This window comes from Plecotus auritus (assembly GCF_963455305.1).
Source record: "Plecotus auritus genome assembly, chromosome: 7".
Taxonomy (NCBI): domain Eukaryota; kingdom Metazoa; phylum Chordata; class Mammalia; order Chiroptera; family Vespertilionidae; genus Plecotus; species Plecotus auritus.
The window spans coordinates 21,957,557-21,983,369 of NC_137774.1; the positions used below are offsets into that span (position 1 = coordinate 21,957,557).

At 42.0% G+C, this 25,813-nt stretch overlaps 1 protein-coding gene across 1 annotated transcript in view; it reads left to right on the top strand.

Moving 5' to 3' along the window:
* The first annotated feature begins 2,515 nt into the window (after nucleotides 1-2,515).
* Nucleotides 2,516-25,813, top strand: part of YPEL2 (yippee like 2) — an 88,159-nt gene continuing 64,861 nt past the window's right edge. Inside the window, exon 1 of the mRNA XM_080679852.1 lies at nucleotides 2,516-2,607. The gene's annotated coding sequence lies outside the window, so the exon portion shown is untranslated. The remainder of the gene's footprint in view (nucleotides 2,608-25,813) is intronic.

The following is a 25,813-nucleotide window of genomic DNA, read 5'->3' on the forward strand; positions in this document are numbered from 1 at the left end:
TTTTTGTAGTTGTAAATTCACATATACTTTGTAGATTTTTCTTTTTGCAGAATTTGATGAGGTGATGAATTGATGAGTAAATGCACCTGAGATTTCTCTCTAGAGTAAAGAAAATGTGGAAACACTTTTATGGTAAAGAAGTTGCTTCTTGGCATGTGAACAAATAACTTGGGCAGGTAATCCATTATATCAGCCATTTTCACAATAATTTGTTATTATAGTTGCTAGGGATCATATTTGATATAATTCTTTATGTTATTTCTTTTTACCAAATTTTGCTTTGTTATGATTCAGAGCAGTTCATATTGTAGGGCCAGCATATATTTTGTGTCAACCAATAGAAGATAAAGTACCCAGTGTGGTAAAGATGTTTAGAAAGTCATGTTTTAGAAGTTTGATGATTTTATAGTCAAGGTGACTAAATCACTTAATAAAAGTATAGTAGCTTTAACAAGAGAGTTGATATTCACCATCAGAAAACATTTAAATACTGCTTTTCTGATTGGGGTATCATATTTTAAAATAGGCTAAATAGCCCGGCCAGCCTGGCTCAGTGGTTTAGTATCAACCTATGAACCAGGAGGTCACGGTTTGATTCCCAATCAGGCACATGCCCAGATTGTGGGCTCTATCCCCAGTGTGGGTCATGCAGGAGGCAGCTGATCAGTGATTCTCATCATTGATGTTTCTATCTCTCCCTCTCCCTTCCTCTCTAAAATAGATAAAAATATATTTTATAAATAAATAAAATAGGCTAAATATCCTTTCATTTTGAGATAGCTATTGGTAGGCGTGGTGGACAGCACAGTGGGGAAGACCTTTCTGCTGAGATGCAGCTGGCACTAGATTTGACAGAATCAGCTATAGGTCTAGTTCAGCATGTCAGTAGTATCCCAGGTACATGGCAGTTGGACAGCAGTTGGCAGGCATTTCAGTAAGCAATTGGCATGAGGGAGTTTTAACATGAAATAGTAAGAGCTTCTTTGTAGGACTAAAGTCCTAGGCACGTTACCAAGGCAAAACAGGACACCAGGTACCAACCAGAGCTAGCACCCTGGTCTTGGAAATAAGCTCATTTAGTAGAACTGAAGAACAAAGCGATAACACTGGACTAATTATAGTAGTAAGTTGGTACTACGTCCTAGAGCTATTACATCTCTAATTTCTGGCCAGGGCTGGTTCTAGAAATTGAGGTGGGGCCCTGACAACAGTGGGCATCTAGAAGCCACAACTGTAGAGAAAGAATGGCAGCAGTGAATTGAGATAAAAGAATGTAAAATGTGAATCTTAGTATTTTCCAGTATGGGAAACCATTAACATAGAATACAGTGTGAATGATGATTCTGCTTAGAGTTGTGCAACATGGTGGCCCTGGGAAGGTACATTTAAAAAAAAAAAAAAAGGCCCTGGCCCGGTTGTTCAGCTGGTTGAGCGTCATCCTGATACACCAAAGTTGCAAGTTTGATCCCTGGTCAGGGTACATACAAGGATCAACCAATGAATGCATAAATAAGTGAAACAACAAATTGATGTTTCTCTCCCCCCCTCCACCCCCGACATCCCTTTCCCTTCCTCTCTCCCTCTCTCTCTCTCAGATCAGTAAAAAAAAATTTTAAATGGTCAAGAGAGAATCTGCAGTAGATACGAGTGCCAATGGAAGAGTGCCAGGTTGAAGAGTTTGTTCTGAACTGAAAGTCTTATGACTTCAGTAGGTGTCTGAACTCAAGACATTAAAAACAAGAACTAAAACTGCTAGGCAATAATATGACATAATCATTTCAGTAACAAAAGGAAAATGTAAATAGCGGTCTGAGACCAGGCACCAAAACAAGGTCAGAGCTAAAACAGTCAGATTCAAGAGTCAGAGATCAGAATGCAGAGAGCAATGGTGCCAGCTGAGTACTGGAAATATCAGAGGGAACACTTTGTAAAGTACATGATTGACACTATACTGTACACCTAAAACTAATACAAAATAATATTGAATGTAAACTGTAATTGAAAAAAAAAACTTACGTTGTACATCAACTGTAATTGAAAAAAATTATTAAAGAAAAAATTTTTAAATTGTTTTAAAGAATGCTGAGAGCATACCAACACAATTCATAAAGCCACTAGTGATGTTAGGCTTTTCTGCCTCTGGACTGTTCTGAGTGCTAATTCAAGGCTTGAGATTCTGTATTTAAAATGAAATAAACTCACTTGTGATTTATTAAGCCTCATCAACAAAAGAGTTGATAATTTAAATTAAGAGAAAAAGAAAAACTCTTGAAGGAAATGAGTGTGGGGAAAAGAGTGACAGAGTCAATCCCTTGAATTTGCCCACAGCATCTTCAACCCCATGAAAGAGAATTTATGAGAGAAAGTGGTTATCAGCAGTGTCCAAAATAGGACATTGAGAAGGCAGGGCCTGGGAAAGGATGACTGCATTTGGTTTAGAAGGAGGCCTCCTTAACTGTGGTTCACTTATCTCTCTAGTTGATGGAACTGATACCAGATTGCAAAGGGCTGAAGAGGACTGAATGGTACTAAATGAGGCTAGTAAAAATCAGCCACTTATTCAAAGGAATTGGAGAACCAGGACATTTGAAAAGACAGCAGTATCAAGTGAGTTGTGTTCTAAATGGGGAGGCTTATAAACGTGTGAAAATGAGAAGGAGCTAGTGGAGAGAGAGGACATGTGAGAAAAGATCTCTATCAAGCCTGAATGGGTTGTATTTATTCAACAAATATTTATGAATGCCTGCCATTCCTGGCACCTGGGTTATAGCTGTGAACCATACAGAACAATTCCTGCCCTCCTTAGGGCTTTTGGTCTTGTTAGTAAGTAATTGAGCTGAGAGAAAAGGAGGAAGCAGTATCTTTTTTTTCTTATACTCCAGGGTAACATCCTATATAATAAAAGCCTAATATGCTAAGTGTCCGACCATTCATACGACCGTTTGACCAGTTGCTATGACATGCACTGACCACCAGGGGGCAGATGCTCTGACCAGTAGGTTAGCTTGCTGCTGGAATCCAGCCGATTGGGACTGGATGAGATGGCTTGGACACGCCCTGGAGCCCTCCCATGGTCCCTCCCAGGCCCAGATCGTGCACCAGTGGGGTCCCTCAGCCTGGCCTGCATGCTCCTTACTGCCCGACTGCTTGCTGCTCCTTACCACTCGGCTCGCTGCTCTTTAGCGCTGCCATGGAGGCGGGAGAGGCTCCAGCCACGCCACTGTGCTTGCCATTCGTGAGCCCAGTTCTGGCTGAGCGGCGCTCCCGCTGTGGGTGCACACTGACCACCAGGGGGCAGATGCTCAATACAGGAGCTGCCCCCTGGTGATCTGCTTATCATAGCGACTGCTTCGTCCTACCATGTGGTTGATTTGCATATTAGGGTTTTATTATATAGGATTATTGACGAGTCCCTATGCTGTACTTTTGATGTAGTGCATTTTTAAATATTATTCTTGCTGCTAAGTAAAAATAGATTGGAAGGGGACAGGATGGGAATAGAGATAGGGCAGTGGGAGTGGAGATGGAGTGAGTGACTGGATTTGAGATCTATTTTAGAGGTAGAACCAATGGACTTGGTGGGTAAAGGAAGAGGGAAAACTCTTAAGTTAATTGGTAGGTTTGGCTTATACAACTGAATAGTTGGATGGTGGAGCCAGTTACTGAGATGAGAAAGAAACGAGTTTCTGGAGGGAGTATGAAAAATTCCAATTCAAGTCACTCTTTGAAAAGCAATATCCAGAGCCCAAGTATGCATGCTTTAAGCTCTACCAAATAACTAGACAACTTTGACCCTACTTTAGAAAAAGGAATAAAATTAACATATATCCCGTATATTTTGTATGCCAGGTATTATCACACCTGTTGTCTTATTTAATATTTACCACAGTCTTGTGAAATAAGTGATATTACCTCAGATTTATAGATTAGGAAATGGAAGCTCAGATGGGTTGGGTGACTCACACAGATTGCCCAGCTAGTAAGGTGACAAACCTATTATGCAAAACCTTTAAACTTGTCTTCCAAGACAAAGTTCAAGCTGTTTTCACCACGCAACATTGCTGTTCCCAGGCTTATTCTTCTTCATGTTCTTTGTCACTGAACTTCTTAAATACGATCATAGGAAGAGTGTGTTAAAAGAAATACAATTATTTCTCTCATGTCATTGTTTTCCTTTTTCTTCCAAGTAAAACTTTTGATTAAACAAATTAATATTTAATATACATAAGTGCTAGGCCTCTCCCAACTATTGTATGGCGTTACACAGAGGGTAGGTTTTTTTTTTTTTTCACTTCCTTATTTTAACCATTTCACCATTATATGAAAAAAAAAAAATTTGAGTTTTAAAAACTCCCAAAATTTCACCTTTCTGTCTTCTGTGATCTTTGAAGTCAAATATTAAAGTTTACCAACGATGAAACTATACTTCTGTATATTTAAGTAAAAGTTCAGATGAACTGCCGAAACCGGTTTGGCTCAGTGGATGGAGCGTCGGCCTGCGGACTGAAGGGTCCCGGGTTTGATTCCGGTCAAGGGCATGTACCTTGGTTGCGGGCACATCCCCAGTAGGAGGTGTGCAGGAGGCAGCTGATCGATGTTTCTCTCTCATCGTTGTTTCCAACTCTCTATCCCTCTCCCTTCTTCTCTGTAAAAAAATCAATAAAATATATTTAAAAAAAAAAAAAAAGTTCAGATGAACTATTAACTTTTTACAGGCTCTTTCCCAACCCCATCTCCTTCATAGCTGATTCACTTCCCTTTTTCTTGGGTATATCCCTTTAGTCATCATGTTTAGGTCAGATGATTCCAAAGAAAAACATTTGGGTGGCTTTGCAAAATGTAACAGGATACACCCGGCCCTATTAATCACTAACAGCAATCACTAACCTATCAAAAAGTTAGATGAATGATACCATCTTAGAAGAAAAATACCTCTTGGGTCAGATGGGAAATGCTGAGAACAACTATGTCAACATTTTTCTCAGGAAAACGTCTTTTTCTAAATTAATCAGCTTTGGGAATAACTTCTCCCAAATAACTTATTTTTTAAAAATTACTCGAACTGCCGAAACCGGTTTGGCTCAGTGGATAGAGCGTCAGCCTGCGGACTGAAGGGTCCCAGGTTCAATTCCGGTCAAGGGCATGTACCTTGGTTGTGGGCACGTCCCCAGTAGGGGGTGTGCAGGAGGCAGCTGATCGATGTTTCTCATCGATGTTTCTAACTCTCTATCCCTCTCCCTTCCTCTCTGTAAAAAATCAATAAAATATATTTTTAAAAAAATTACTCGAACTACCTCACACTCATTAGTATTACTACTATGAGAAAAATCCAGAAAATTATAGGTGTTGACAAGGTTGTAAAGAAATTAAAACTCTTGTGCACTGCTGGTGGGAATGTAAAATAATATGACTTCTTAAAAAAGAGAATAGGGTGATTCCTCAAATAATTTAAAATAGAATTACCATATGATCAGTAATTGGGTACATACACAAAAGAATTGAAAGCAGGGAGTTTCCCAGTATATCAGGTTCATAGCTTCATTCACAATAGTCAGGAGTGTAAGCAACCCAAGTGTCCATTGACAGATGAGTGGACAAACAAAATGTGGTATGCATGTAATGGAATATTATTCTTACTCATGTGGAGTGTATAAAGCTGTGGTTGGGCCCTACCATCAGGAATATCATATTTTAGAGAGAAAGACTTAGAATAAGAGTTTAGTAGTCCAGGGACAACTTCTAACTTGGCATCTTATGTTCAATTACTACCCTACTATTAATCTAAAAATTATAGTAAAAGTTGCCTCATGAGGACATATTTATATTATATGGTAAAGTATTCCTTCATTCAAAATTAAATAATTAGGTATCTTCTATGTACCAGGCACTATTCCAGATGTTGGGGATTTAATAAGAAAGAAGATGCAGTTCTTACTTTCAAGGGATTGGTGGGGCATTCTTATTTAGAAGGCTTTAATATATATATATATATATATATACATATATATATATATATATATATATGTGTGTGTGTGTGTGTGTATATATGTATATGTATATGTGTGTGTGTGTATATATGTATATGTATATGTGTATATGTGTATATATATATGTATATATAATGTATGTATATATATTCTTATTGATTTGAGAGAGAGAGAGAGAGAGACATTGATGTGCGAGAGAAACATCAATTAGTTGCCTTCATATGCACCCCAACTGGGGACCAAACCCAAAACCTGGGTACATGCCCTGACCAGGAATTGAACCAGCAACTTTTTAGTACACAGGACAATGCTCAACCAACTGAGCCATACTGGCCAGGGCTAGAAGATTTTTTCTTAAATATGGTCTTTTTTGCCCAGCCAGCATGGCTCAGTGTTTGAGTAATGGCCTATGAACTGGGAGGTCACGGTTTGATTCCCAGCTGGGGCATTTGCCCAGGTTGCAGGCTCGATCCCCAGTATGGGGTGGGCAGATCAATGATTCTCTCTCATCATTGATGTTTCTATCTCTCCCTCTCTCTGAAATAAATACATTTAAAAAAAAAGAAGAAACTTTTTTTTCTTAAAAAAACATTTTATGTCTATACAAATATATATTGATTTCAGAGAGCAAGGGAGAGGACAAGAGAGATAGAAACATCAATGATGAAAGAATCATTGATTGGCTGCCTCCTGCAGGCCTCCTACTGGGGATTGAGCCCACTACCTGGGCATGTGCCTTGACCAGGAATCGAACTGGTAACCTCCTGGTTGGTGGGTTGATGCTCAACCACTGAGCCATACCAGCCAGGCAGGTATTTATATATCTACACTAATAAAAGAGCAAGATGCAAATTGACCGTACCTCTGTGACGCCCACCAGCCAATCAGGAGTGGGTATGCAAATTAAACCAACAAAGATGGGTTAATTTGCATACGCAGGCACGGAGCAAAGACTGAAGGCTCTACCCAAGTGAAGACTGAAGACTGACGGCTCCACTGCGGCCAGAGCCAAGCCTGAAGGCTGAAGGCTTGGCTCCGCTGTGGCCCGGGTCCCGGGTACCAGAGGAAAACCGGTGCCGGCAGCCAGGGGAAGGAAGGCCTATTGCATGAATCTTCATGCAGCGGGCCTCTAGTATATATATATTACCTTCCTTGATTCTTACAGAAGTCTCATGAGGTAAAAAAAAAAAAAAAAAAAAGCCCTAACCGGTTTGGCTCAGTGGATAGAGCGTCGGCCTGCGGACTCAAGGGTCCCAGGTTCGATTCTGGTCAAGGGCATGTACCTTGGTTGCGGGCCCAACCCCAGTGCGGGGTGTGCAGGAGGCAGCTGATTGATGTTTCTCTCTCATCGATGTTCTGACTCTATCCCTCTCCCTTCCACTCTGTAAAAAAATCAATAAAATATTAAAAAAAAAAAAAAAAGAAGTATCATGAGGTAATCATGAAGAGAGAGAGGCTCAGAGAGGTCCAAGAATTGCCCAAGGTCTGTGATCGAGTAAATCACAAAGTATCCAAACTGAGGTTTTCTGATGGCAAAGTTCACGATATAGACCAGGGGTCTTCAAACTACGGCCCGCCGAGGATATTTATCCGGCCCGCCGGGTGCCGCTGCCTGTCCTGCTTAGCAGCCGACTCGTCCTGGGCCCGCAGTGCGCATAGGAATTTGTTCATAGTTTTTTTTTAAACTGTAGTCCGGCCCTCCAACGGTCTGAGGGACAGTGAACTGGCCCCCTGTTTAAAAAGTTTGAGGACCCCTGATATAGACAATGAGAATTAATATTAAACACCTGAACTTGGAGAGAATGTGGAAATCTGACTTATTTCTCTGTATCCCTTTTTTATGGAAGGCAAAGGGAAATTTTCATTCTTAGCTGGTAGTGCATTTGTACTTAACATTTTGAAGAACCAGTAGTGTTCTGGCTATTTATCTCTTGAGACTACTTAAGCAACAACAACCTTTAAAAGATCTTAAATGATAGCATGAAAACTCTTAAGTGCTCTTGTTGGAATTTTTGTTCTTGTCATAAAAATACTATCCAGGAGAACAGAGATTTCTTACATATTTCTTTTCTCTGCAATGCATAATGTAGGTATATAAATTGCACTTCCCCTTGGGGTAATTCAGTCACAAACAAAAAATGACTATAACATGGGGCTTCTGGAGTGTGAGAAGCTTGTCTTCACCTCTGCTATTTACCTTTTCCCCAACTTTGCAAAATGCACATAAGGTACATGGTAGATCCTCATTAAAACTTCAAGTTGAGCCCTAGCCGGTTTGCCTCAGTGGATAGAGCATTGGCCTACGGACTGAAGGGTCCCAGTTTGATTCCAGTCAAGGGCACATGCCTGGGTTGTGGACTCAATCCCCGGTGTGGGGCATGCAGGAGGCGGCCAATTAGTGAGTTTCTCACATCATTGATGTTTCCATCTCCCTCTCCCTTCCTCTCTGAAATCAATAAAAATACATTTAAAAAAAAACAGAACCTCAAGTTGAGGCTGCTCTCCTTCCAGGGAGCATGCCCTGGCCTTTCCCCTACCTCTCTCCCTCTTCTCCCTCACACCCCCCACACCCTCCATGGCGTTATCTTTACCTTCCTCTTTCCTAAGCTCCAAGGACCCTTATGCCTAATTAGAAAAAAAAACAAAAACAAAAACAAAAATTCAAGTTGAAAAGATTATAGAAACAACTTAAAGTTGAAAAGAACAGAAAAAGAAACTGAGTATGGAACCTCTTTTTTTAGACAACATTCTTCAGGGTTAACATTTCAGGTAAGTTAGTTCATCTAATATTTGCAAGTAGAAAAAAAAGCAAAGGGAACTATGAACTTCTTTCAGTATTTAGTGAATGAAGATAAAATAGCATCCTTGTGTAAATAAGAGCATTTGGATTTTGTGTTGTTTGGGTTGGTATTTTCTATACGTATAACCAGCGTCTTTGAAAAAACACTTTAAGCACAAAAGAGCTTTGCCTGCAGGAACAGGAGATAAGGAGGCTGAGCTAGGTTGTAAACATGGGTCTGCTCCTACTGGCTGATGTTGAACAACCCAGTAAGCTGGAATCAGAAACAAACAAACCTTCCTGTGGAGCCTTCACTACATAGCGGCCATACTTGCCCTTTTTTAAAAAAAATTTAATAAATTTTTATTCTTCAGATTATTACAATTGTTCCTCTTTTTCCCCCCCATAGCTCCCCTCCACCCGGTTCCCACCCCACCCTCTGACCTTACCTCCCCCCACTGTCCTCATCCATAGGTGTACGCTTTTTGTCCAGTCTCTTCCCGCACCCCCCACACCCTTTTCCCCCCAAGAATTGTCAGTCCACTCCCTTTCTATGCCCCTGATTCTATTCACCAGTTTATTCTGTTCCTCAGATTTTTAATTCACTTGATTTTTAGATTCACTTGTTGATAGATATGTATTTGTTGTTCATAATTTTTATCTTTACCTTTTTCTTCTTCTTCCTCTTCTTAAAGAATACCTTTCAGCATTTCATATAATACTGGTTTGGTGGTGATGAAGTCCTTTAGCTTTTTCTTATCTGTTAAGCTCTATCTGACCTTCAATTCTGAATGATAGCTTTGCTGGGTAGAGTAATCTTGGTTGTAGGTTCTTGCTATTCATCACTTTGAATATTTCTTGCCACTCCCGTCTGGCCTGCGTAGTTTCTGTTGAGAAATCAGCTGACAATCGTATGGGTGCTCCCTTGTAGGTAATTAACTGTTTTTCTCTTGCTGCTTTTAATATTCTCTCTTTGTCTTTTGCTCTTGGCATTTTAATTATGATGTGTCTTGGTGTGGTCCTCTTTGGATTCCTTTTGTTTGGGGTTCTGCGTGCTTCCTGGACTGGTAAGTCTATTTCTTTCACCAGGTGGGGGAAGTTTTCAGTCATTATTTCTTCAAATAGGTTTTCAGTATCTTGCTCTCTCTCTTCTTCTGGCACCCCCATAATTCGGATGTTGGTATGCTTGAGGTTGTCCCAGAGGCTCCTTACACTATCTTCAAATTTTTGGATTCTTTTTGCTTTTTGCTTTAATGGTTGAGTGCTTTTTGCTTCTTTGTATTTCAAATCTTTGACTTGATTCTTGCAGTCCTCTAGTCTGCTGTTTGGTCTCTGTATAATATTTTTTATTCAGTCAGTGTATGTTTAATTTCTAGTTGGTCTTTTTTCATATCCTCGAGGGTCTCACTAAATTTATTGGCCTTTTCTAGGAAATTCTTGAAAAACCTTATAACCGTGGTTTTGAATTCTATATCCAGTCGTTTGCTTTCCTCCATTTCTTTCATTTGTGATCTGTTTCTTTGTCTCCAGATTTTCGCTTCTTCCCTGATTTGGTAGGGTAGCTTTGTGTGCTAGGTGTCCTATAGGGCCCAGTGGCTCAGCCTCCCCAGTTACCTGAGGTGGACACTCTTGGTGCACACCTTTGTGGACTGTGTGTACAGCCTTGTTGTAGTTAAGTCTTGATTGTTGTTGGTATCACTGGGAGGAACTGACCTCCAGGCCAATTGGCTGTGAGGATCAGCTGTGTCTACGCTGGGAGAACTTCTGTGCTGGAGACACCCTTATGAGACAAGACTTGCAAAATTACAAAAGCCTCTGTGCTCAGCTTGGATGGGGCGGAGTCTCAGGGCGGAGCAGACAGCCTTGGCTTCCTGTCAACTCTGCCCTAATAAACCCCTGGGTCTCACTGTCCCATGGTAATCGCTGTAAGCACCTCTGAGAGAAAGCCGCCTTCGAGTTTCGCCCACTGCCAAACAGTCCAGTTTCTCCCAGAATGAGTCTGGGTTCCCAGAGTCTCGCCCAGAACTGGAGTTCAGCACAGTCAGGAGCTTCCGTCTCCCTCCTGCTTGAGAAAGCCAGCCAAGCACTCAGCAGTCAGTCCTCTCCGTGCGCACACCTCCGGACCTCTGCCTTTCACAGCTCCCCTGAGTCTCAGTGTGCTTTTCTCTTTTCCTGAAAGTCCAGATTCCCCCCAAATGAGTCTGGGTCCCCAGGGTCTCGCCCTGAACTGGAGTTCATCACAGTCAAGAGCTTGCATCTCCCACTTGAGAAATCCAGCGACACACTCAGCCGCCAGTCCTCTCCGCGCGCACGTCTCCGTACCTCAGCCTTTTGCAGCTCCTCTGAGTCTCCGTGTGCTTTTCTCTTTCCTTCTAGTTGTAGAATTTCCACTCAGCCAGCTTTCCTGTGGTTCTGGATGATATCCGTTTTGTCTTTTATTTATTTATTTTTAAAATATATTTTATTGATTTTTTTACAGAGAGGAGGGGAGAGGGATAGAAAGTTAGAAACATCGATGAGAGAGAAACATCGATCAGCTGCTTCCTGCACACACCCCACTGGGGATATGCCCACAACCAAGGTACATGCCCTTGACCGGAATCAAACCTGGGACCCTTCAGTCCGCAGGCCGATGCTCTATCCACTGAGCCAAACTGATTAGGGCCGTTTTGTCTTTTAGTTGTAGTTTTGAAATCGTTGTGTGAGGCAGCAGTTTAGGTGTTTACCTATGCCGCCATCTTGGTTTCTCCTCTCTGTGCTGGACCCGTACTTGCCCTTTGACGTAAGCACAGCGAGGGGGTGAGGGGCCACTGTGTTCTGGAGTGCTCTCATCCTGAGGTGGAGCAGAGAGATCTCAAGTGTTATTGCTGCAGTTTCCCCAAAGCACTTCGAGGCCAAGAACAAAATGGTTCTTTTTGTTCAACGCTGCAGCGTGAAGAAAACATGAGATAGAGTAGCCAACTTCCTTCATAAGTGTGTGCAGAGAGTTTATGCTCAGGTATTCATTCAACAAATATCGAATGCTCACAATGTGGAGGTTCTGAGGCTCCAGTAGTGGAAAAGGCAGGCAAGCTCTCCATTCTGAAAGTTTTAATGCCACTGTATGTGGGCTGACTAACTCACCATTGTGTATCCTCTGACTTTTATATTAACTCCCTATGGAAAAGGCCAATTCAAGAGCAGAAAACCTGAACAGTATCTGATTCTAGCTGATTAAATGGATTTGTATCCCTTTCCTTTCTTGGAAAAGTGATCTTTCTCCTTTCTATTGCCTGAAAAGAATGAAAGCCAAGTGCTGCAGGTAAAAGCTGTATACACTTGCCCGGCTGGCGTGGCTGAGTGGCAACCTGTGAAGCAGGAGGTCCTGGGTTCGAGTCCCAGTCAAGGGCACATGCCCAGGTTGTAGGCTCTATCCCCAGTATGGGGTGTACGAGAGGCACCAGCCAATCAGTGATTCTCTTTCATCATTGATGTTTGTATTTCTCCCTCTCCCTTCCTCTCTGAAGTCAATATGTATATTTTTATTTTTTAAAAAGAGCTGTATACACTCTGCTTTTCCATTTCTGAGATGTGCGCTCAATTGCATTTTAGAAGTAAGTTTCTTCGCCTGTTATTTCTACTTTTATACATCAGTGTGATATCGAGCAGGGAGTTGGCAAGCTTTTTCTGGAAAGGACTGGACAGACACTAGTTTAGGCTTTGCAGGCTACAGGGGCTCTTGTCGCAACTACTCCTACCTAAATGGATAAGTGGGGCTATGTGCCAACAACACGTGATTTATAGATGCCAAAATTTTCATCCCATGTAATTTTCACATATAACAAATACTCTTCTTTTGATTTTTTTCCCCCAACCATCCAGAAATGTGGAAACCATTCTCAGCTTGTGGGCCATGAGTCATGATTTGCCAATGCTGTGGCTGTCATCCCCATGTGAGCGGTCACGTCCGCTTGGCTCTGGTGAGCCTGTTGCAATCTCGAGTTCCACCCTCGGTTCTTGCCAGTGACTTGAATATGTCACCAGAAGCCATTGAAAGATGCCACTTCTCATGCTTTCTGATGATTGGTCCCTCTTTTTCTGTTCCTTGAAAGTTGTTGGGGTTTTTTTAATCTTTATTTACATAGGTCCTCCTTTTTCCCCCATTAACCTCTTCTAGCCCGCTCCCATCCTCCCACCCTGCCCCCTCCCCCCGCCTTTGAAAGTTCTTTAATCCCATTTTTTCAGAGGAGGGCGACGCAAATCGCAATGTGCTCTCCTCACCCCCTCAGTAAGGCAATAACGCCAGAAATCTATGGGGTTTTGTTATTGTTATGTAGGAAAACCTACTTGTAAGCATTTTCTGATAATTCTCTCAGCATAACAGTGTGTTGTGCATATTTAATGTCAACCTTGAACTTTTTATTGACCGGATCATTTCGTTCAGTCCCCTCAGGTTTGCTTTGTGCTGTGAAATCCGAGTTGCGCTTTTGTTTCCTGTTGAGGTCCTTCCTGAGCACTCCGTAAGACCTTCACTGAGCTTTACAGATAGCTTTGAGGTGAGCTCTTATGTGAAGGCATTTGTTTTCCAACCTCGATTCCCTTGCCTCTTCCACACCTCTTAATTCTCTGCTTTTGAAATGCCTTTGTTTTGAGGTGAACAACTGGCTAGTGTGCGATTTGTAAAGTGTATAGAGCCCTTGGAGGAGATTTATAAACAAAGCCAATCTTTGTCTGCTATCATTGTAGACTGGCTTAAATCCCTCCAGAAGAAATTATTTTTTATTACAGGTATCAATAGGTGCAAGGCTGTTCCAGCAAAGCTCTGTCACATGGACTGTTTCCTAAATTTGATGTTACTGAAATGCGGTTTGAAGGAGTAAACCCCTGGCGGATTCTCTGTGTGATCAGTTATACCAAAAAGTTTGTACAGAAGACTGGGTTCAATTCCACCCTGTTCGCGCCTGAAAACCTGGACTCATGCTTGATAATCTCTTTTTCGTATACCCCAGTCCCATCTAAGAACCCTGTCAGGTCTGCCTTCACAATGATTCCAGAACCAGATCCCTTACTTCCTCAGTGCTGTAATCCTGACCCGAGCCCACACCATGTCTCTCCTGGATTACTCCCCCTGCCTCTTCCCCGCTCTGCTCCTTCCCTGGCTCTTCAGGCTTATTTATTTTTATTGATTTTAGGAGGAAAGGAGAGGGGGAGAGAGAAACACCAATGTTGAGAGAGAATCATCAATCAGCTGCCTCCTACACTCCCCCTACTGAGGATTGAGCACACAACCCGGGCACGTGCCCTGACCAGGAATCAAACCGTGACCTCCAGGTTCACACGTCGGTGCTCAACCACTGAGCCACACTGGCCAGGCCAGGCTTTTCTTAGCAGAGAAGCCAAAGGGATGTAGTTAAAAACCTCAGTCAGATTGTGTCTGTCTTCTCAACACCCTCAATGACTTCTTCTCTATCTCAGTATTAAAGGCCTGCTGATGGCCCAGCCGGTGTGGCTCAGTGGTTGAGATTCGATCTATGAACCAGGACGTCACAGTTTGATTTCCGGTCAGGCCACATGCCCAGGTTTTGGGCTTGGGCTTAATCCCCAGTTGGGGGCATGCAGAAGGTAGCCAGTCAGTGATTCTCTCTCATTCTTGATATTTCTCTCTTTGTCTCCCTCTCGCTTCCTCTCTGAAATCAATAAAAAATACATTTTTTTGAAAAAAGGCCTTTCGTTGGCTTACTTTATCCTTTGCCCCAGCTCTCCACTTCTCTTACCCTGTCTCCTATTACTCTCTCCATTGTTTATTCAATTCCAGCCATACTGGCCTCTTTGCTTCTCAAACAACACAGGTCTGCCTCGAGGCCTTTGTATTTCTCTTTCAGAGGCAAAGTGTTCCAAGTAGAACACACTTCCCTCGGGTCTCTGCTTAGAAGTCACTTCGCAAACATAGAATGTCTACAGTGAAAAAGACAGTTGCAAACACGCGATAACAGAGATGTGGCTCAATTGGTTGGGTATTGTCCCATGCACTGAAAGGTTGCTGGTTTGAATCCTGGTCGGGGCATATGCCTGGGTTTCAGGCTAGATCCCAGATAGGGGTGTGCAAGAGGCAGCCGATTGATGTTCTGCTCTCACATCAATGTTTCTCCACCTCTCTTCCTCTCTCTCTCAAATCAATTTTTAAAAATTTATCAAGTTGTACATAGTTGTACACTTTACATACTTTATCTGTTATCCTATATTCTAAAAGGCTAATATGCAAATTGACCAAACGGCAGAACAACTGGTGGCTATGATGTGCACTGACCACTAGGGGGCAGACGCTCAATGCAGGAGATGCCCCCTGGTGGTCAGTGTGCTCCCACAGGGGGAGTGCCGCTTAGCCAGAAGCTGGGCTCATGGCTGGCGAATGCAGTGGTGGTGGCGGGAGCCTCTCCCACCTCTGTGGCAGCGCTAAGGACCCCTCAGTGGACATCCCCCAGGGGTCCCGGACTGCAAGATGGTGCAGGCTGGGCTGAGGGAACCCCCCAGTGCACAAATGTCATGCATTGGGCCTCTAGTAGCTTGATAATTAAGAAAAGAAAAACAAAACAAATTCACTTACCTAAAATAGCCCTTTCTACCTTCTCATCATTTCTCCCCCTTTTTGTTTTATTTTTGTCCATAGCACATGTCACCAGCTGGCATATTTTGTATATACTTATGCATTTGCTTATTCATTATCTGTCTCTCTCACTAGACTGTGAGCTCCACAAGAGCAAGGATCTTGTTTTGTTTACTGCTGTATCTCAGAACTTAGAACAATGCTTGGCAAAGAGAAGGTTTCAATAAAGATTTATTCGATAAATGAATCACTATATTGCAGCCTTCAGCTCTGGATGTACCTACAAATCAATTTTTGTCCGGAACATGAGCTGCTCCTCTTTCCCGATAACCAGCACTATGGTGAGTTTACATGGTGCAGTGTTTTAATGATGACAGATTGCAAGGTGGGTTTGGGGACAACATCAGTCTTTGGGTTGAGTTGCAAGCACTGAGATTTTACTGACAAAGACATTATTTGGTTGACTTCTGGGCCCAAACCTAAGAAGGTAGAAGAGTGGGGGGGTGTCAGTTCATATTTCTCACTCTCCCAAGGTTTTTGAGTTGTTTAGTTTTATTTTCTCAGAAGCTAGAAGAGGAAAATGAATAAGCCATTATCTCTCTGAGGTAAATGCTTGTGCTATCATCAAGATCTTTGACCCTGGAATCAGATAGAAAGAAGCAAATCTCAGGACATGTGATACAGTGAAATGGACAGGGTGGAGGAGCTGGTCTCTCCAGATCTAAAGTGCTCTTGGCAGGATAAAGAATATACAACAACAACAAAATTGTCTTAAGGTAGAATTTAAGTACAAGAATATAGACATGAAAAAGAAAATGGGTAGTAGATTCTGAGAAGTACCAGAGCATGAAAACAGTGATGAGTGAAAATGCAAATTTTTCAACTGTGAACTCAATCAAGGTAGGAGCTGGCACAGTTGGAAATAAGGCTTATTGAGTGACTACTATATAGTTGGCATTAAAATAGTTTTTCTCATTTAGTCCTCACTGCAGGTACTTAGGTAAGTATTATTGGCCTCATTATTTTATTAGAGGTCAGAAAATTGAGGCTCAAAAGGCTACAGCCCAAAAAAAAAAAAAAAAGCTACAGCCCCAGCCAGTGTGGCTCAGTTGGTTGACTGTCGCTTTGCAGGTTGGTGCACATGCCCAGGTTGTGGGCTCAATCTCCATTAGGGGGGCGTGCAGGAGGCAGCTGATCAGATGTTTCTCCCTCTTCCTTCCTTTCTCTCTAAAATCAATAAAAACATATATATATATATGTATATAATTTTTTTTTTAAAGGCTGCAAAGCTTGTTCACACATGATGAAAGACCTGGGATTCCTGCCTACATCTGATTTTAAGGCCAAGATTCTCTCCCTGTGTGGTGATAACTCCCGCCCCTGAATGCCTACTGTTACTATCTGTGCCATTTATCTCAGCACATTGTACCGTTTTATTACTTATTGGATCTTATCACTCTGCTGCCTGAGGGTTAAGGTCCAATGGCAGGCTTGGCTCCCTACAGCATGCAAAGCTCTTCACAGTCTGGCTGTCACCATCTTTCCAGCCTTCTCTCTTCCCATTCCAAGCCCTCCCTGGTGCCAGAATGATTCTGTCAAAGACTAATTCTGATAAAAACTCCTGCTTTAAAACCTTTGCTGACCCTGTTACTTTTATGATAAAGTTCAAACCTTTTGCATGTTCTATACCTCCACTCATCTTTCCAGAAGCCACCTCCATTCCAAATACCCAAAACGTCAGCTACAGCAAACAAATGCCCTGTTCTCTGTGCAGAACATACTATTCAATGCCTCCCTAGCAATTCCCATTTGCCTTGCTTCAGCCCTTCACACAGAAATGTCCAATTTCCTATCCCTGAACATGAGGTGTTTCTGCTCCATGGAATGCACCTCCTTTCTTTCCTGGAGAACCCTTTTCACTGATTAATATTATCTCCTTGGTGCAGCCTTATTGACCTTCCTTGTGGCATTTTATTGCCCTGCTTTAAATTATTTAGATCATCTATTTATCTTTCCAAAGAGTATCAGTTCCCCAAGGACAAAAAGAAATAGACACACTCATCCATGTGTCTTCAGAGCCTGGCATACAGCATATGCTCAATAGATGTTGTGATGAGTGAATTAATAATTCTTCTACAAGGCTAGTATATTCCTCTGCTATATTACACAATTTTTACATTAATTTATATCCCCAATGCCCGACAATAACCAGTGAAGATGGCATGAGGAAAAAACCTTTCTCTGCACCCTTTCACCAACACAAAAGAAAAACGTCACTAATTAATATTAACAAGAAATCTGGGTGACCAAACCACCATATACTACTCAGGAATACAAAGAAATACCTGAGTAAGTGGAGAAGTAAACCATATTTCTGAAGGAGAATTTTAATTAGTATTAATATCACATTCACTCTTAGTGTGAATTACTTACCATCAAATTCTCAAAAGGAGCTTATTTTGGTTTGTTTCTGTTTTTACTTGAGTTTTTTTTTTTTTTTTTTAAATATATTTTATTGATTTTTTACAGAGAGGAAGGGAGAGGGATAGAGAGTTAGAAACATCGATGAGAGAGAAACATCAATCAGCTGCCTCCTGCACACCCCCCACTGGGGACATGCCCGCAACCAAGGCACATGCCCTTGACTGGAATCGAACCTGGGACCTTTCAGTCCGCAGGCCGACGCTCTACCACTGAGCCAAACCGGTTTCGGCTTTACTTGAGTTTTGAAACAAATGATTTGGGAAAGTTTATCTGGGGTGCTTATAATTCTTTTACTTTTTTATATTTAAATTTTCCATAATTATGGTAATAAAATTTATTTGGAAGAATGAGCAGGCAAGCCTAGCAAGGAAAGTGTTACAAAAGAATAGTGGGTATTGGTGTGGGCTTGCCCTATCATATTTAAAATGCTATTTTATTTTATTTAAATTTAAAAATTTTTTCAATTAGTTGCCCAGCCAGCGTGGCTCAGTGGTTGAGCATCAACCTATGGACCAGGAGGTCACGGTTTGATTCCTGGTCAGGGCACATGCCTGGGTTGCGGGCTCGATCCCCAGTGTGGGGCAGGAAGGAGGCAGCCGATCAGTGATTCTCTCTCATCATTGATGTTTCTATTTCTCTCTCCCTCTCCCTCTGTGAAATCAATAAAAATATGTTTAAAATTTTTTTTCTCAATTAGTTGACATTCAGTATTATATTAGTTTCAGATGTACAGCGTAGTGGTTAGAGATTTATATAACTTACAAAGTGACCCCCCCCCCATAAGTCTAGTACCCAAATGACACGACACAGTTATTACAATATTATTGACTATACTCCCTATGCTGTACTTTACCTCCCCATGACTATTCTGTAACTACCAATTTGTACTTCTTAATTCCTTCACCTTTTTCACCCAGCCCCCCACCCCAATGCTATTTTAATAATCAAAACTAAAACAGAAACCAACACAGATCAATGGAATACAAACAGTTATCCTTGAAACAGATTTTTGGATAAATAAGTCCATGACATTTTCCCTGAATATATTAAACAAACATTTATACAAAGATTACTGTGTGCCAAGCACTGTTCTAGATTCTTTACAAATATTAACTCATTTATAATTTAACTCAATTAATTAAGAATGGGTCTCTGATGCCAAACTGCCTGTGTCAGATTGAGTCTCCACCGTTTATTAGCTGCGTGAACTTGGTTAACTTACTGAACCTCTCTGTGCCTATTAGGTGTAAAATGTGGGTAATAACAGTTATAGGGTTTTTAAAAGAGTAAGTTAATATTTTATAAAGGATACATCACAGTAGATAAGAAATTATATAATCAATTATTTGTAGCAAATTGTATAAAAATACCTAGTTGGGTTTTACCTCACACCATATACTGAAAATAAATTCTAGAATTTAAAGAAGTATACCTAAAACTATTGAAACAATGTTAGAAAAACTACTGAAACAATAGGAGAATGGCTATACTGTGGTTCATCTACACTGTGAAATATAGACATTTAAAAAGAGAATGGAAAAAATTTTTAAATGAAAAGATAATAAAGACTTTAGGAATATAAAAACATTTCAGATACAACATTCATTGAAAAGAGTAGAGTATGAGCCCTAGCCGGTTTGGCTCAGTGGATAGAGCGTCAGCCTGCGGACTGAAGGGTCCCAGGTTCGATTCCAGTCAAGGGCATGTACCTTGGTTGCGGGCACATCCCCGGTAGGAGGTGTGCAGGAGGCAGCTGATCGATGTTTCTCTCTCATTGATATTTCTAACTCTCTATCCCTCTCCCTTCCTCTCTGTAAAAAATCAATAAAATATATATTTTTTAAAAAGTAGAGTATGAAGTGGTTATATTCATTGGTTGCAACAACATAAAATATATAGGGATGCAATTGAAATAGTTGTAGATCATGGTTGTAATGGGCGTGGCTGCAGTTTTCCCCTCAAACTTATTTTTAGTTTAATTGATTTATATTTTAAAAATCATCTGGAACAAAATGTATTACTTATTCCCTTTCTCAAAACACTGGCCCTGATTCAGTTCTTTTTCTACCTGCACCTCTTCTGCTCAGAACAGCCTCCCGTTTACCATTTGCTTCTGTTTTGCTCCACAGCATGAGTTTTTGTCTTTCGTATTCATGTGCCCAATGTTGGCCCCAACAGAAACTGCTCATTTCCAGAAATCACTTCGCCATTTCTTCTATCTCTGCTGTGATCAATAGCGTTGAGCTGCACGTTTTATTGGAAGAATTTGTCCTCTCTTTTTACAAAACAGAGTCTCTCTCTCCCTTTTAAAGTGTTTGTTTGAGCATGACTATAACCTTTATACACCTGTATACAGCTGTTGGCCACAAGGCTTCTTAACCTTAGTATTAGTGGCGTGTCAATTCAGATCATTTGTTTGTATGTGTTCTGTGCAACATCCCTGGCCTCTTCTTACTAAATATCAGTAGCATCGCCTCCCCAAAACGTGGCTATCAAAGATAGCTCCAGATACTGCTGAATATTCCCTGGAGCTGGGGAGCAAAATCATCCCTGTTTGAGAACCACTGGACTGAAGGAATGTCAGTGGCAGAAGGCAAGAGCCTGCAACTGGCTGGTTATGCCCTTACTTAACCACTAGAGGTCTCCCTACACCCTGTTATGGTTCTAATCTAGAAACTAGTACAGGGCTATGGAAATCACCAAATAGGTTCATGGTCATGCCTTGTTGTGCATTGACAGCAAAAGGTTTACAAACTAAAACCTTTGGACAATCTCCAAATCTGCAGAAGCATTCCAATTAAATGATATTCCATTGTCAAGGGCAGGGGGGCAGGGGGAGGTGGGAATGCATAACTCCCCCAGTGTGGGCTGTACATAGTGACTTCCTGCTAAAACGTCAGTATGGAAAGGGGAGTAACCACGGTGGAGAAATCTAAGGTGACCTCAGCCAGGTGATTCAAGTCAACATCATCACTAATAAATCAAATAGATAGCATGTGCCTTTGATATGATGTGATGAAAATGGCACCTTACCGCGGTGATCCTCCTCCCCAAACCACATAAACCTAGTCTAATCATGAGAAAAACATCAGACAAATTCCAGTAGTGGAGCATCCTACAAACACCTGACCAGAACACCTCAAAACTGGCCAGGTCATTAAAAATAAGGAAAGTTTGCCGGGTAGCTCAGTTAATGTTGTCCCTATAAGCTAAGGTTGTGGGTTTGATCCCCAGTCAGGGAACATACAAGAATCAATTTATCTATATAAAAGGCTAAGTGTCCGTCTGTCCAACTGGTAGCTATGATGCGCACTGACCACCAGGGGGCAGAAACTCAACGCAGGAGCTGCCATGACGCACACTGGCCATCTTCTATAATAATAAAAGGGTAATATGCTAATTAGACCAGACGTCATTCCGGACGTCCTTCCTGATGAAGCCAGGTCTGGAGGGAAGCCAGCCCAGGTCCCGGGTGCCAGAGGGAAGCCGGTGCCAGCAGCAGGGGGAAGGAAGGCCTACTCCTGCACGAATTTTTGTGCATAGGCCTCTAGTTTAAAAATAAATGGCACCATGGACCTGGCACTGACAAACTAACACTTGGCTTCCCCCAAGTGGGACACAGGCCCCGCCACCACCCCAGAGCGACACCCCACCAAATCACAGCCAACGCTGCCAAGACCCCATGGTGCAAAATGAGGCCCACAGCCCAGCCCAAAAACGGTCCCTGTGGGTGCCAGGTCATGACGTCACGTAACAACGCCTGGCTTCCTCTTCCTAGCAACTAGCCTCCTTGGAGTTTCTTCAGCCCAGGAACCCGACTTGCTTTATAGCGAGGTGCAAACATTTTACAGTTTAACCAAATGTTTGTGAAGCGTTTTTTTGTGCCTCATCTCATTTGACCCTCACAGAAGTCCTGAAGTAGGTAGGTAGGAGACTCAGTAGAATCCTATTTTCTTTTCATTAGCAAGATGCGATAGTGATATTAAAATATTTCTTCTAATTAATTTCCTTTCAATGTGCATGAATCTATGCACCAGGACACTAGTGAATGCATAAATAAGTGGAACAACAAATTGATGTGTTTTTTCCCCCTCTCTAAAAAAAGGAAGTGAATCAATTACACTTTAAATGGTGAATTTTCTGTGCTTCTGGTTTCTGATCTAGATGAAATCATTTGGTGACTGTAATGAGAAATGCTGCCAGTACAAACCAGTGAAGCATCTCACCCATGCAGTAGTGTCAGGTACGAAAGGCAAAGGTTGAGACCAAAGAAAACTTAATGGAATAAAGGAGCCCAACTACATTAAAAAAAAAAAAATTCTTAGAGATTTGTTCACAAGTAGGAAATTGTGGCATGATTATATGAGAATATCAACTGTTGTATCTCTTTGATGCCCCTTTTAAGGTGGCACTGTAGTTTTGTTCTATATTCAGATGAGGAAAACTGAGTCTCAAAGAGGTTATATATGTACCTAAGATCATAGAGCTAATAAGTGGCAGAACTAAAATTCACATTCTTACGTCTGATTTTTAAACCCTTGCTGCTCATTCCTGTGTGGTATTCCTCCCTCCCTGTGACAGCCGAGGTTATTTACTGTCACTGTAGCAGGGATCCTCAAACTACCGCCCGTGGGCCACATGCGGCCCGCCGAGGACATTTATCCGGCCCGCCGGGTGCCGCTGCCTGTTCTGCTTAGCAGCCGACTCATCCCGGGCCCCGCAGTGCGCATAGGAATTTGTTCATAGTTTTTTTTTTTTAAACTATAGTCCGGCCCTCCCACGGTCTGAGGGACAGTGAACTGGCCCCCTGTTTAAAAAAGTTTGAGGACCCCTGCAGAGTATGCGGTTATGTAATTTTAAAAGTTGCTGAACGAAAACCAGAAGTCCGGGTCCTCAGTGGGCTCAGGATACCAACTTCCTTACCAGAAAAGTGTGGCTAATAATACCTGTCCCGCTTGCCTCACTGGATTATTTTAAGAGTCAAATGTAAGAATATGTGAGAAAATGTCTTGCCACTTGTGAAGCGTGGCATTGTATCCTTAACACTGTTCTTCTGCAGTTTTTTGCAAATATATCTGTGAGCTAATTGCCAAAGGTGTGGAGATGCTTTAGGGGAGCTTCAGACCAGAGGCTTAGAAGGGATATGCCAGCTTCCAATCCTCTCTCTCTCTCTCTCTCTCTCTTTTTTTTTTTTTAAGGAGAACTCTGCCGGTATTTATTTATTTGTTTGTTTGTTTCTTTTTAAAATATATTTTTATTGATTTCAGAGAGGAAGGGAGAGGGATAGAGAGATAGAAACATCAATGATGAGAGAGAATCATTGATTGGCTGCCTCCTGCACGCCCCCAACTGGAGACCGAACCCGCAACCCGGGCATGTGCCCTTGACCAGAATTGAACCTGGGACCCTTCAGGCTGCAGGCCGACGCTCTATCCACTGAGCCAAACCAGCTAGGGCCCAATCCTCTCTTTTAACATACGACCCCACGTCTGTGGTCTTCATTGCGACTGCACATATGACCTGGGGAGCTTTTAAAGGCATCTGTGCCCAGTTTCCACACAGACCAATGAAATCGCAATAGGTAGGAGTGGGAACACGGGCATTGCTACTTTTAAAAAGCTCTCCAGGTGATTCTAATCTGCAACTAAAGCTGAGAACTGCCGTCCTAATTGATCTGAGGTCAGCCCAATGCCCTGGGGCCTGTCATACCCTTCCTGCATGGGCTGCTCCTCACTCCTGGAAATTGCTGGAGTTGGAGTATTGCCATCAGGCATTGAGGCGAAAATAAAAGTCTGGTCATCCAAGCTGCTGGGACAGCTGATGGTATTGTCATTGACTAAAGAAAATGGGTCTGTTTCAGTTTTATTCGAAGAAGGAACAGCCCAGGCACAGGAGGGAGAATGCCAAAACGGCTGGCTATGCAGTTATTCAGCATTCAGCCACAGTAGTAAGCCAGACCGCGAACCTCTGTAAACACAGCTCTGTAGGTCAGTTCATCAGTGTTGTCTGAAGAGCCTTTGTTGAGAGCCTGAACCTTGGTGCCTGGCAGACCAAAACAACAATCAGCTAACGAGTTGGTGAGTTAACACTGTTCAAAAATGGAGGCCATGGCCCTGGCCAGTGTGGCTCAGTTGGTTGGGCATTGTCCTATACACAGAAAGGTTGCTGGTTTGATTCCCGGTGTGGGCACCTGCCCGGGTTGCTGGCTCGATCTCCGGTAGGGGTATGCAGGAGGCAGCCCATCGATGTTTCTCTCTCGTTCCCTCTCCCTTCCTCTCTCTAAAAATCAGTAAACTATTATTTAAAAACAAAACAAACCTGAGGCCATAGAAGAAATAGCTGTTGAGCAAGAATAACATTAGGTGTGCTGCAGAATTATTACAACTCAGAGCTATAAAGTCTCTTATTTTAGAAACAAGGCCCAGGTTTCGATCTGTCTTACTTCTCAGGGTCTTCAGTGGAAGAATTTGGGTTATAGCACTAGGAGGAGAGAGTACCGGCATGAAGTCATCTGGGGAAACTGAGGGTGTCTGTCCTCTAGGCTCTGGCATCACTTTGACAAACCCAAGACCTCATTTTGTCATAATGCTCAGAGGTGAGGCGTCTCTTGGGGGTGGACCTCAAGCTCCCAAGAGTCCAGTACTGGATTATGCAATGAACAGACTTTGGACGGCACATTTTCTACCTGTGAGAAAGGTAACAACGTGGGAAGCCACATTTGAATCATCCATTACCCTTGAACATCAAGGACATAATTAAGAAATGCGTTGGGTGATCTTAAAAGATGGTATCATCGAACTACAGTAGGCTCATCCAGCCTCCCCGTAGGTGTGAGCAGTTAAGCAGAATGAAACACCCCAGACTCTGGGGCACCTTCTGTCTGGACCAGGTGGGAGTGTCACTGACAAATTCTTGCTCTTCAGGGGTCACTTTTTCAAACCAGGGGTCTCCAAGCTTTTCTGATTGTATGTGACTAACAGCAAAAAATTTACAAATCCATTTTTCAAATCATTTGTGGATATTTTTTGTTACCATCTTCTTGTCAGATCTGACAAGAGAAATTACCAATTTACCTTACTATCAACCATATAAGAGTGGCTATTTTTTAAAATATGTTTTTATTGATTTCAGAGAGGAAGGGAGAGAGAGAGAAACATCAATGATGAGAGAGAATCATTGCATTGATTGGCTGCCTCCTACACGCCCTATACTGGGGATTCAGCCCAAAACCGGACATGTGCCCTAACTTGGAATTGATGGGTCAACACTTAACCACTGAGCAACACCAGCCTGGCAAGTATGGCTATTTCTTTACATCTCCAACACAATGTCATTGAGCATTTTACTACTTGCCAATCTAAGATTAAAATAGCACCTCATTATAATTTTAATTTATATTTTATTTCTTGTAAGTATGGTTAAACATTTTTTCATATCTTTTACAAGTTATTTCTATTTCCTCTACAATGAATTGTTACTTCATATCCTTTGCCTTTTTTAAAAAATATTTTTATTGACTTCAGAGAGGAAGGGAGAGGGAGAGAAAGATAGAAACATCAATGATGAGAATCACCGATCGGCTACCTCCTACATGCCCCCCTACTGGGGACAGAGCCGCAACCAGGGCATGTGCCCTTGACCAGAATCGAACCCAGGACCCTTCAGTCCCCAGGCCAACGCTCTATCCACTGAGCCAAGCCAGCTAGGGCTCCTTTGCCTTTAGAAAAATTAGCCCTTAGCCTGTCGTGTGTGCTCCAAATATTTTTTCACAGTTTCAGACATTTTTAATTCTAGCTCTACTATTTACTAGCTGTGTGACCTTGAGAAAATTAGTTAACCTCTCTGTGCCTACGTTTACTTGTCTGTAACAGGGATAATAATATAGTTCTCAATCCTATATTTGATAGGTGGATGTTTTAGATACTAGAATATTTTAGTACAAATACTGTTGTATGTTACATAAAAACCTAGGAAGTATGA